General features: G+C 38.4%; 1 protein-coding gene across 5 annotated transcripts in view; it reads left to right on the forward strand.

Moving 5' to 3' along the window:
* The window catches only part of LOC146403655 (uncharacterized), a 93481-nt gene that overhangs the window by 2536 nt on the left and 78718 nt on the right, over positions 1-12227 (forward strand). For 2 of the 5 annotated variants that reach the window (XM_085021030.1, XM_085021031.1), the window contains exon 2: positions 6638-6767. The exons of the other annotated variants lie outside the window; for them this stretch is intronic. The gene's annotated coding sequence lies outside the window, so the exon portion shown is untranslated. The remainder of the gene's footprint in view (positions 1-6637; positions 6768-12227) is intronic. 5 annotated transcript variants of the gene reach the window in all.

Here is a 12227-nt window from a genome sequence, read left to right on the forward strand (position 1 = left end):
TCTTTTGGGGAAATACACACATTTCTATTTCACATTTTAAAAATTCACTTACTTTCTTTTTTCAACTTTTCTAGTGCTGTATGTTCTACCACAGATGAACAGCTGGGTTTTGGGGTGACATTTTTAAGACCTGGGAAAGAGAGAGAAGGGTCGCCATGCTGGGATGAATTTGGCCTATGCAAGCAGTTGTGCTCTGCTTTAAGAAACTTGATATTTTGCAAGTATAAGATTACAAAACAAGTCGTGGTTATGATAGGAGAATTAGGAATTTTACAGAAAGAATTGACTAAAAGCTGCCTTTAAATGATCCCTTTTACGTGGTACTTATCAAATATGATTTGATTTATGAAAAGTCAGTTGTCATACAACAGTTTAGGAACAGAGGTTTGGCATAATGTTAAGATTTATCGGTGTGTTCCTTAAATTGACCCTTTTCAAAGTGTTTGGGGGCAAAGTTAGTATTTACAGGCTTTCTAAATTCAACGTTGTGTCACTGAAGTTCCCATCTATGAGGATGCAGGTTCGATTCCTGGCCTCACTCAGTGGGTTAAGAATGTGGTGTAGATGGCCTGGTGGTGTTGTGGCTGTGGTGTAGGCCAGCAGTTGTAGCTCCGATTTGACCCCTAGCTTGGGAACCTCCATATGCTGCGGTGTGGCCCTAAAAAGCAAAAAGAAACAGAAAGTTTTGCCACATACATGCACATTAAGGTTTTAACTGAATGAAAAAATTGCCATCGGATTTGTGCCGTACCATTTACAGAGCACATTGAAACCTAATTAAAATGCCACATTTTTATGGTCAGGCTTGTCTGGAACCCTATCCAAAGTAGTTTTGTCACTAAGGTATCAAAAGCAGCTTGTTGTAAGATGCTCTCACTAGGATGGTGGTCCTGCAGCCTAGGCCAACCAGTGGTTATACCCAGACTTCAGCAAAATCAAAATAAATAGATTTGGTCTAAAGTCCACATGCAGTGAAAACCATTACCTTGAATTTTTCTCTAGGTGCAAATTATTCTTCAGAATTAAAGGCTTGATTTTCCTAAGCTGTAATTCTATTTGGGTCACTTGTGAAAAATCTGTTTTGATAAAAGAACAACTGCATAGTCTTTAAACTTTCAAGGGGGCTCTTTTTCTCTCTTTGTTAGTGCAGTTGGATTTATTTGGAATTGCAGGAGATACTGTGTAAACTACTTGGAGTTTTCATTCTGAAATCATTTGGCTTTGGTGACATCAAAAGGGGTGTGAATTAATATACGTAGAACTTGCCTGTAGGTTAGCTCAGACTTCATGTTGGGATAAGGGGGAAAGAGAGGAACCGACACAAACTTAATTAAGGATAATCAAATTTACTTTGCTTTATGCTAATCATGCCTGCCTTTGGAAGAGTGATACCCTTCCTCCCAGTTTTAGAGAAGTCTTAGAGAGGGGATTTAAAGGATAAGAAAGAGTTAAGCATGTGGGTATGTAAGTGTTCAGAGTGTCTTTTGAGCACGTTAATAGTTTTTGTTTTATTTCTGTGCATTAGACAGGAAGCAAAAAATTATTTTCGTGCTGAATATGGATTGAGAACCCAACTTTGGGATAACAGGCAGTTTTATTCCGCTTAGTGTAATTGAATATTATACAAATTGAGGGGACAGCTTGAACAATGCCACTGATTTTTTTTTTTTTAAAATATAGGCTCAGTCCCTCTATTGAACAAATGAATAAAAATGAAGATTGAAAGCATGATATTAAAAACAAGTTTTGAAGTTTTTTTGTTTTTTTTAATCCCAAGGGACTGGCTCAAAGGATTGCTAATTTAGAGCATAGTGAGGTAAAAATTTAATTACTTGGGTTTATTGTTATTGAGAGCATGTAATTAAAAATTTTTAAATTACAAATTTAAGTTATTAAAAAAATAAGCAGACTACTGCATTTTAAAAATATTTGTGCCAAGATCTGTGAGGATAGAGATAATAATTTGAAATTTTAGCTGGAGCTTAAGGCTGATTTATATTCTCAATTTCATTATTTAACCCAATGTCACTTTTTAAATGTCATTTAACATTGCTATAAAATGCAATCAGTCATGCAACATACTTTCATAAAATTGGATTTTTAAATAATATTTGGTAGACTTATTAAGCATAAAATATTACCTTATACTAATAAGTCCACTATATAGGATTTTAAAAAGTTTTAGAACTCATAATCTGCACAAATTTGGGTCGAATTTTAAAAATTAGAAAAGCTGGGTTAAGCATTTTAGTCATAAATGATCCTGTAAATTGCATTTTCCTCATTCTCCTTAAAGGGTTTTCTCTCACTGTTACATGTTTTTATTTTGCAGACTACAGTCATGCTGTTTTTAATGTTGAATTATCTTTTCTATAGCATCAAAATTCGTTTGTAAAAACTACCTTTTATTTTCTCCCAGCTGCTCCATCTGGGAGAATGTGGTTTAATAAGGAGTTATTCTAAATAGAAAGGTTATTACAGCTTTCACAAATTAGGGGAAAATACACATTTATCTTAAGATAATTTATAAATTTTTTTAATTGCTTCAGGGGCAATTACACACTGTGTATAATATTTCTAACTATTAGCATCTGTTCTAAGTTAATTTTGTTGTATTGTTAAATTCAACATAGTAGTTGTACAGTCTTTTCACAAAATATCTATTTACATGTGGGATATTTTTCAAAAAACTTGTCCTTAAGTAGGAAAGAGCTGGAAATTTTCCTCTGATTCTAATTGAATATGTAGTTTGATGTATATAGTTAAATGTTTGATATTAGGCATTATTTTGATTGTTAGTTACAAATGAGGATTTTGTATGTTTTCACAGGAGTACTTTCAAGTATATTTTTATTTATAAAAAGCTTTTGTTTTTTATTAAGTTATTTTGTTCTTAATGATTATTTGGGAATCCTCGATTTTTATATTTGAAAAAATATAAATTAGTAATTTGTTAAGCTAAACTAAATGGACATGTGATAAAATTTATTTTGCTATAGTGAAGAGGGTTATCTTTATCCCATGCAAATTTACAGCAGAATAGTGGACTATTTTTGCAAATTTAGGAAGTGTAGAGTGTGCCCAGAAATGATCTTTTGAGTGAATGCTCAGTGTTGGACTGGTTTTACAAAATCACATGGAGAAGGTATTTTCCTTATAATAACGCTTATCATGTTTCTATTTAGGGATCATTTATTATTAAGTATGCCTGTAAGTGAATATATTGTATGTTGGCCAGATGATATATTGGAGAATTTATTTATTTATTTAATTTATTTTTATTTTTTTTTGTCTTTTTGCTATTTCTTTGGGCCGCTCCTGCGGCATATGGAGGTACCCAGGCTAGGGGTTGAATCGGAGCTGTAGCCCCCGGCCTACGCCAGAGCCACAGCAACTCGGGATCCCAGCCGCATCTGCAACCTACACCACAGCTCACGGCAACGCCAGATCCTTAACCCACTGAGCAAGGGCAGGGACCGAACCCGCAACCTCATGATTCCTAGTTGGATTCGTTAACCACTGCGCCACGACAGGAACTCCGGAGAATTTAATTTATATCCTGTACCTGCCTCCCCTCTTCTTCCTTTTAATAATTGTCACTAGCTGGGCTTGAGCCACATACTATGAGAGGATTTTGAATGCATGATAGAGTGGCCCAGGATGGTTGTTGGTTTCTTCCCACTGTCTTTTATCTGATGAAGTGAGATTGTTCTTTAACTTTTAATATGTGTGAAACATTGTTTTGAACATTTGTTTTTAATCAGAGTGTTTATAAAGGGAATAATCACTTAAAAATTCTTTAGGAGTTCCTATTGTGGCTCAGTGGGTTAAGGACCAGCATTGTCTCTCTGAGGATGGGGGTTTGATCCCTGGCCTTGCCAGTGGGTTAAGGCTCCGGCATTGCCGCAAGCGAGGCGTAGATCGCAGATGCAGCTCAGACCTAGTGTTGGCGTGGCTGTGGTGTAGACTGCAGCTATCACTTCCACTTCAGTCCGGGAACTTCCATATGCCACAGGTGTGGCCATAAGGAGAAAACCAGAATTCTCCAGGCTGTTTAAGTGGTTATGTTCCCAACAACAGTGGCGAGGAAAGGTAGAGAGGATTGTATGGATTAGATTAAATTGTAAAAGTGAATCTAATTGTTTCAGTATGAGGCATGTTAAATTAATCATATACCTTTTCCAGTTTCTTTGTAACTTACCTTTTTCTTAGCTCCTCTCCCTATGAAGATTCGAGAGTAGTGATTGCCAGGAGCGACATATGCCTCTCAGTTTAATCAGTTTTACATGTTATTGCTAGGAACCTGTTAGATGGCTATGAGGAAAATAAATAGTATAACACCGACCATCATTTTCAGAGATCTCATTTAGAGCTCCAGATTTTATAAGGTGAGAGAACAGATTTTCACATGATAGATGGGGAGGCATTTTCAGATATGAATTCATTGTTAAGAAAACAAGTATACCAATCTTTAAAAAATTATGTTATACCAAATACAATCATATCTCCTATATCTTCCAACACTATGGCAGTTTTGAATATTCTGTGGCCATAAATACACTAACTTAATCATAACTCCTAACTTTTAGGTTAGAAAATGTAGTCACTTAAATTACACTCTTCAGTGGAAAAGCTGATAATCTTATCTTCCTTTTTTCTATATTATAACTTTTATCATTAATATTGAAAGCCTAGTACTGTTTGCTTAGTTCTGAAGTTTAAGATAAACTGTGAGAATAAGTGCTGGCACCTGAGAAGTTAGAATCACATTGGGAGAGACATGAAGTAAATAAAACACAATCGTGTGACTATATTAATTCCTTCTAAGAGCAGTGGTTTTGAAATTGTATTCTGTAAGGGGTTCTGGAAGAAGTCAAGTAGATTCGTTCCAATTTCAACCAGTGCACTTTCACTTTGATCAGTTTTAAGTGTGGAACTCTGCATGGAGTATCAGGAGAGCAGAGTACTATTGTTTAAAAACTGTGGTAACCACTATTGTTAGCATATTTGATCTTATCAGTGTCCTGCTTCAATCCTTGCACTGCTTGAGTCTTTTTCTTGTGACTTTTTTTATCTAGCTCCAGCTTCATCCTTCATCTCTTATCACTGTTTCCCTTGCTTTCCATGTAAACTTCACATTCTAATTCCACTTAAGCTGCTTGATATTTCCTAAGAGGAGAATGTTCTTTTACGTCTCCATGCCTTCGCCCTGGATGGAACCTGAGTGGAGCTGCCGCCCTTCTTGTCATGCAAGGGAACTCAGTTCCCTTGGAACCTTGGTCATAGCTTCATAAAAGCACTTATTTCATTGTTTTGTAACTGTGGCCTCCCTTGAGAGCAGAAACCATCTAATTTATCACACTACTTGTGTTCATTAAGTATTCAAATGTCTGTTGAACGAAAGCATTTAGAACTTGAGAAGTCGAAGAATTACTTTAATGCACACTCATGTGAATAAAACATCACAGGTCTAGTCTAAAAAAGTACTTTTAATGACGTCTTGTCAGGCACTATGATGAGTATGTAAGAGGCACCCAGTTGTGCTTATCAGGAAGTATGACAAAGCCAAAAGATACATTATATGGAAAGTTAGATGAGGTACTAGTGGCTTAAATGAAGTAATGCACTTTGGACATGTAAATAATTGGACGTGTAATCCTCAAAGTTGGTTGTGGAAGATTTCCCCCCCATTTTTTAAAGTTTCATCGAAGTTTAGTTGACTTACAATGCTGTGACAATTTCTGCTGTACAACGAAGTGATTGTTGTGGACACAAACATATCCATTCTTTTTTCGTATTCTTTTCCCATGTAGATTGGAAGCATTTTAGTAATAATTCCATACTGTATTGACTGCCTGTGAAAAAAAATTCTTTATATGTCATTGATGCTGATAGACTCCGAAAGAGCTTCAGGAGTTGCCGTAGTGGCTCAGTGGTAACGAACCCAGGTGGTATCCACGAGGATGTGGGTTCGGTCTCTCACCTCGATCAGTGGGTTAAAGGTCCAGCTTTTCTGGGAGCTGTGGTGTAAGCCAGCGGCTGCAGCTCCAATTTCACCCCTCACCTGGGACCTTCCATATGCCACACATGCAGCCCTGATAAAAAGACCGTCAAATATCAAGGTATAACATAGTGATACCCATACGTGAAGATTAAAGAATAAGCCTTGGATCTGTCCTGCCAGAATTCCAATACCTTTCCTGCCTGTCAATAGCTTTGTGATCTTGTGCAAGTTACTGAACCATTCTGTGCCTCCTTTTTCTTATCTGTAAAATGAGGGTGTCAACAATACTGCCTTCTGTGGCTGTGATGCAGGGTAAAAAGAGTTAATGTGTGTTAAGCCCTTAGAAGAATGCCCAACACACAGAAGACACTCAATACATGTTAGCTGTAATTAACTTCTAGTGGCTTCTTATTTAAACAGTGTTTTCATTGTACATATGATGGAAATTACATCATTTAAGAATAATTGCTTAAATACATGAATGTCTAATTTAAAAGAAAATAAACATTTCTAGTTACTATATCTTTAAACTGGCAACTGTTTTATCTCCATACTGACTCATTCTCCCAGGGGGATGGAGCCTGTTTCTGTCCGTTGGGTTGACATGGGAGATTTGACACTGTGTTCTCCCAGTTTCTGCAGCAGAGCGTTGTGTTCCCATGACCTGTGCAGTTCTTAACAGCACCCGCGAGAGAGGCGGGAGAGAGATGACAAGTACAGGAATCCAGTGACAAGTTCCTCAACAAGCCTTAACCTGTACCAAGTAAGTCCTCAATTTCCATACTTCTTAGCAGAGGATAGGTGTTCAGCTTTTTTTCCTTTACAGTTCTTTGTTACTTTTTGGCTCAGAGGGATAGATTTTTAAAATCTGACTTTACGTTTATTCCAGAAAGGCACATAAAAATTTACTTTTAATAAGTCAATGAACCTGTTTTGTAAGCTCTCTTGCACATGTACCTATAGTGAGGGAAGTAAATACAGTGTGATTAACTTGTGTCCGTGCTGTGAAAACCCCATGTACCGTGCAATCCTGTTCAGTTTGCCCTTTTAGGAGGCAAAGAAAAATGTAAAGGAAGAAGAAACTTGTCTTCCAAGGTATCTTGTAAAGAGTGGTTATTCACTTATTGTAACAGATACATAATTTCCAGTGCGTCCATACAACCTGCTTTGACTTTCTCTCATGTAACAATTAATATATAATGAAAAGCTCTGTAGCTAATTTTTTTGTGCTGTTTCATTAAGGGAAGGAATTTAACAGATAATTGTGAGTGTTTACTATGCTCATTGTGGGTGATTTGAAGATCAGGAGCCAGGATATAAAGATAAGACAAGTGTTTCTCTTTACTACCTACGACCTATTAGAGTATGTGGAGAATACATGGGAATTGAAAGCTGGGAATGAAACTGGAAAAGTGCTGGATTTTGAATAGATTAAGACAACAAAATAAGATACTAGTGAGGGACTTCTTTTTGCTTTTTAGGGCTGCACCTGCGGCATATGGAGGTTCCCAGGCTAGGGGTCCAATCGGATCTACAGCTTCTGGCCTGTACCACAGCCATACAGCGCCAGATCCGAGCTGTGTCTGCAACCTACAGCACAGCTGACGGCAATGCCGGATCCTTAACCCACTGAGCAAGGCCAGGGATCGAACCTACAACCTCATGGTTCCTTATTGGATTTGTCTCCGCTCTACCATAGCAGGAACTCCCAGGGAAGGACCATTTTTAAATGCCAGTGGCAGGCATGCAGTGTGATAGTCTGCCACAGGAAGTTGGAATGCTTATACAAGTTGATCAGTAACACTAGTATCATCTTGTAATGAGAACACTAGTTCAGTGTTAGCAAATTTTTGCTTAACTGCCATTGTAGGAACTTTTAAAAAATTCTTTGAGGAGTTCCCATCGTGGCTCAGTGGTTAACGAATCCAGCTAAGAACCATGAGGTTGTGGGTTCAATCTCTGGCCTCGCTCAGTGGGTTAAGCGTTGCCGTGAGCTGTGGTGTAGGTCACAGAGGCAGCTCGGATCTGGCATTGTGTGGCGTAGGCTGGCGGCTACAGTTCCGATTAGACCCCCAGCCTGGGAACCTCCACATACCGCAGATGCGCCCTAGAAAAGGCAAAAAATAAAAATAAATAAATAAAAAGTTCTTTGCCCCTCCCTGACAATTATAGGAGTTAGGTCATACAAGCAAACCATCTTCTAGAAGAAATACAGTTTTGACTAAGCCTGTTTCCTCTGTGCAGACCTAGACACTGTGTGTATGTTTAATATTATCTAGCCCTGAAATTTCATTTCCCTTCAACAACATGCCTTTCTGTGTTTGTTAGGCCAGACAACCTCTTGTTTTACTTCTTACCTCAGTTCTCGTTCTTTGTTGTTGTTGTTAGCAGTATTGATATCATTTTTATCAGAAAAGAGACATACTGTTCAGGCGTTTTCAAATGCCTCGAAAATGCTTGGTTACTTAGAGGCATGAGACTTGCCCAACTCAGCTCACACCCAGTTCTGTCCCCTCTAGTCCTCTCTAACCATGTTGTCATCCACCCTTCCTTATTTTAGAAGGTTTCTAATTGTTAGGAATAACTTCTCCTTGAGCTTGATCTATTTCCTCTCTTAACTTTCACTTACTAGTCCTTGGCGGTCTAGGGCAACACATATGAAACCTATTCTTCTTACACATAGTATCTCTTCCAGTGTTTGCAAACGCTTGTGAAATCCTGCTTGAGTCTTCCTTTTGCGCACTGAGGGGAGGAAAGCCCTAATTCTCAAACCATGTGCACATGACATGGTTTGCAGACCTTTCTCCATGCACGTTGTTAAACTCATGACAAAGTCTGTTTGTCAGTTTACCTCTTACAATACGGTGGCCAGAGCTGACTGACTGCTTCTGATGTGCACTGCCCACTGCTGAATACAATGAAGCTATTATCTGGATACTGTACTTGTATTTATGTGGCCTGAAATTTGCATTAACATTTTTTGGCAGTAACATTACTCTTTGATCGTATTTAGCTTATAGTCAACTAAAACGTCTCTTTTTCATGTGAACTCTTTTAAGTCTAATCTTTCTCATTCTTTACTTGGCAGTTGATGCTTTGAAAATAAATGCAGGAAATTATGTATTGCATTACTAGAGACATTTGAATTTCTCTGTATCAGATTTCATCCCATTTGACTATTTGGAGATATAACATTTGTATAAAAGAGCACAGTTTTCATGGTGCTTTCTCGTATATTTTTATTTAATCTTTACAGCAACTGTCCCAGAATCAAGGGAGAAAAATGGCTTTCCACTAAGTCAGGAATTGGCAGACATAGTACTTTGTCACAGGTTTTTTGGTTCCAGATCCCATGCTTATCTTATCACTGTTCACTTCGTAAGCGTTTAGCGTGTCCTCTGCCGTGTGGCCCGAACCGTGGTGTTGGTGAGTCAGTGAGCAAGACGGATTAGTCTCTGCCCTGTGGTATTTATGGCCTGGCACATGAATAATGACTGCCAGTTACTGAACACTTTCTATTAGGAAGGCACTGTGGTGGACTGTGTTCGTGTTCACAGTATTTGTTGCCTCGCTGCCAGGGTCCCTCTGTCAGAGGATTGTATTTCCCACTCCGTTGACATCAAGTTTGGACACTTGGCTTTCTGTGGCCAGTAAAATGTTAGAGGAAGTGACCTGTCCCTCCATGTTGGAGCAGATGTTTTAAACTCCATCAGGTGGTTCTGCCGGTGACTCTTTTCTTTTAGTCACGGAATGAGCCTGCCTTAGCTGAGGCTGGTCCCAGAATGATGGCGCCTTCAGATTGGGTTTCAGAGTGGTGGAGCGGAGCTGAAGCCAGCCCACGTTTGTCATTTAATGTGAGAAATAAATCCTGGTGTTGTAGGCACCATGGTTTTGGAGCTGTTTGCTACCGTAACATAACACAGCCCAGAGTGTGATACTGCCATTGCTCCGGGTGCTGGTGAAGGTAAATAAGACTTTGGCCTTGTCCTCCAGGAGCGTGTGGTCTTGGTGGATGCTCTGAATTTCCATCAGTTAGTGGTAGTTGAGGAAGAGGAGAGTATATATATGAAAAGGTCTTTGAAGTTGAGGCTCTTTCCTGACTTCACCCCTGGCTGAATTAGTTTGTTTTACATCCTGGGTCTGTGGTCCAGCCACTCACTGTCACAACTTGTTGTCATCCAAAATTTGAAAATCTTGCTTTCTACATCCTCATTCGATCACCTTTCTTAAAACAAATGTTTTAAGAGGATGGGCTTCTACAGCAGTTATTGGAAACTTCCTTCATAAACTTTATTAATTAGCATTCGCAAGGTCACCTAAGAATCTGCCTAGTTGAACCACTTCTCCAACATTTCCAGAAAAATATATCATGAGATCCTAGGTCCTGTTTGAATTTTATTTTGTTGGCATTCGGATTTTCCATTGCATTGCGTGGGTTTTCAGAGACAAAGCCTACACTCGGATTCTTTGAGGAATTTCCTTATCCCTAGAAACTAAGGAATGCATGGCCGGGGTTCAGGGGAACTGTTGAAACCTTTGAAATAATTGCATGTAAAGTTTTCTGTAGGTTTACATTGTTCTGAGCTGTAGCTTTCATCATATTATCTGAGAGAATTATGATTCCCCTGGAAGGTTATGAACCCTGCTGTGGAGTGAGAATAGAAGCAGCCGGAAGATTGGAGAGCGCCAGGGTTTATTTAAGGCACAGGTGAAACAAGGACCTAAAAAGAAGTCCGAGAAGGAGTAATTAGAAAGGGTTGAGGACTGGGAGTAAATACGCTATAGAAGCCAGTTCCTTATTTCTTAGGTTTTCAAAAATCAGTTCTAGAATTTCGCATGGATTCTATATCCATTTTCATGGCACTTTTTTATGATTCCTTGGAAATTACCCAGTTTTCAGATACATTGAATGTCTTAGGATGTGATTTTTCTTAGTCTATAAATAGGAATTTAAAGCAGTTCCTCCTTCTGTGGCTGTCTCCTTCCTGTCTTGGGCTTTAATTTTTTTCTTTTTCTCCCCCTTAATCCTTATTTACCCTTCCCAGATTAAAGATCATTCTTCTTAATTAAAAAGGCTGACTCAAGATAGGAGAGAAACGGTTCTTTAGGTTATCTGTTGACAGTTGATTCCAAGTAAGGAGATGGCATTTGTTATTCTTTTTGTTGAAAAGGCATTTGGAAGTCTTAACATGTTTCCTGAACACTTTTGACAAATATATTTTGTTTTTAAAGAACTGTATTGAGAGATAATTGTTATACAGTAAATTGCATATATCAAAAATGTATCATTTGATAAGCTTTGACCTGTGTGTGTACCCATAAAACCATCACTGTGGTCAACCCCCTCTTGGTAATCCCCCTCTTTATTACCCAGGCAACTACTATTTATTTTCTTTTACTCTACATTAGTCAGCATGTCCTAGAATACAGTATGCACCCTTTGTTGTTTTTCTTTTGGTTTAGCTTCTTTTACTCAGCATGATTATTTTGAGATTTATCCATTTTGTAGCCTGTGTTAATAGTTTATTTTTATTGCTAAATAGTATTCCATTGCATGGATATAAAATAGTTTGTGTATCCATTCACCTCTTGGTAGTGGCTGTTGCTAGTTTTTAGCTTTTACAAATAAAGCTGGTGGGAAAAATCTATGTCCACATCTTTGTATGGATGTGCCCTCACTTCTCTTGGGTAAATACCTAGGAGTGGAGTGGCTGAATCACATGGTGAGGGCCAGAGAGGGAGGAACGAAGAGGTTGAGGTTGAGAGGGAAAGGGATTTATTTTAAGAAATTGACTCACAGGATTGTGGGGTCTGGCAAGTTCAAAATTTGTAGGATGGGTCAGCAGTCTGGATCAGGCAGGAAAGGTGCTTTGCAGTCCTGAGTCTAATATCTGCAGGGTAGGCCAGCAGGCTGGAAACTCAGGCAGAATTTCTGTTCCTGTCTTGATGCAGAATTCCTTCTTCCTCAGGAAACTTAAGGTTTTTTGCTTGGAAGGCCTTCACCTGATTGGATGTGGCCCACCCACATTGTGGCAGGTAATCTTTACAGAACATCAACTGATTTGTGAATGTTAATCACATATGCAGATACTTTCACAGCAACAGCTAAACTAGTATTTGACCAAACAGCTGGCACAAAGCCTAGCCAAGTTGACACATAAAATTTTACCATTAGAGTCCCTAAATATTTTATATTTTTAATGCTATTGTAAATGATAAATAT

Source organism: Sus scrofa, chromosome 4, assembly GCF_054392235.1.
Source record: "Sus scrofa isolate SSC_HxYL_T2T_F1_AM1 chromosome 4, Sscrofa_HxYL_maternal_Yorkshire_Landrace_v2.0, whole genome shotgun sequence".
Taxonomy (NCBI): Eukaryota; Metazoa; Chordata; class Mammalia; order Artiodactyla; family Suidae; genus Sus; species Sus scrofa.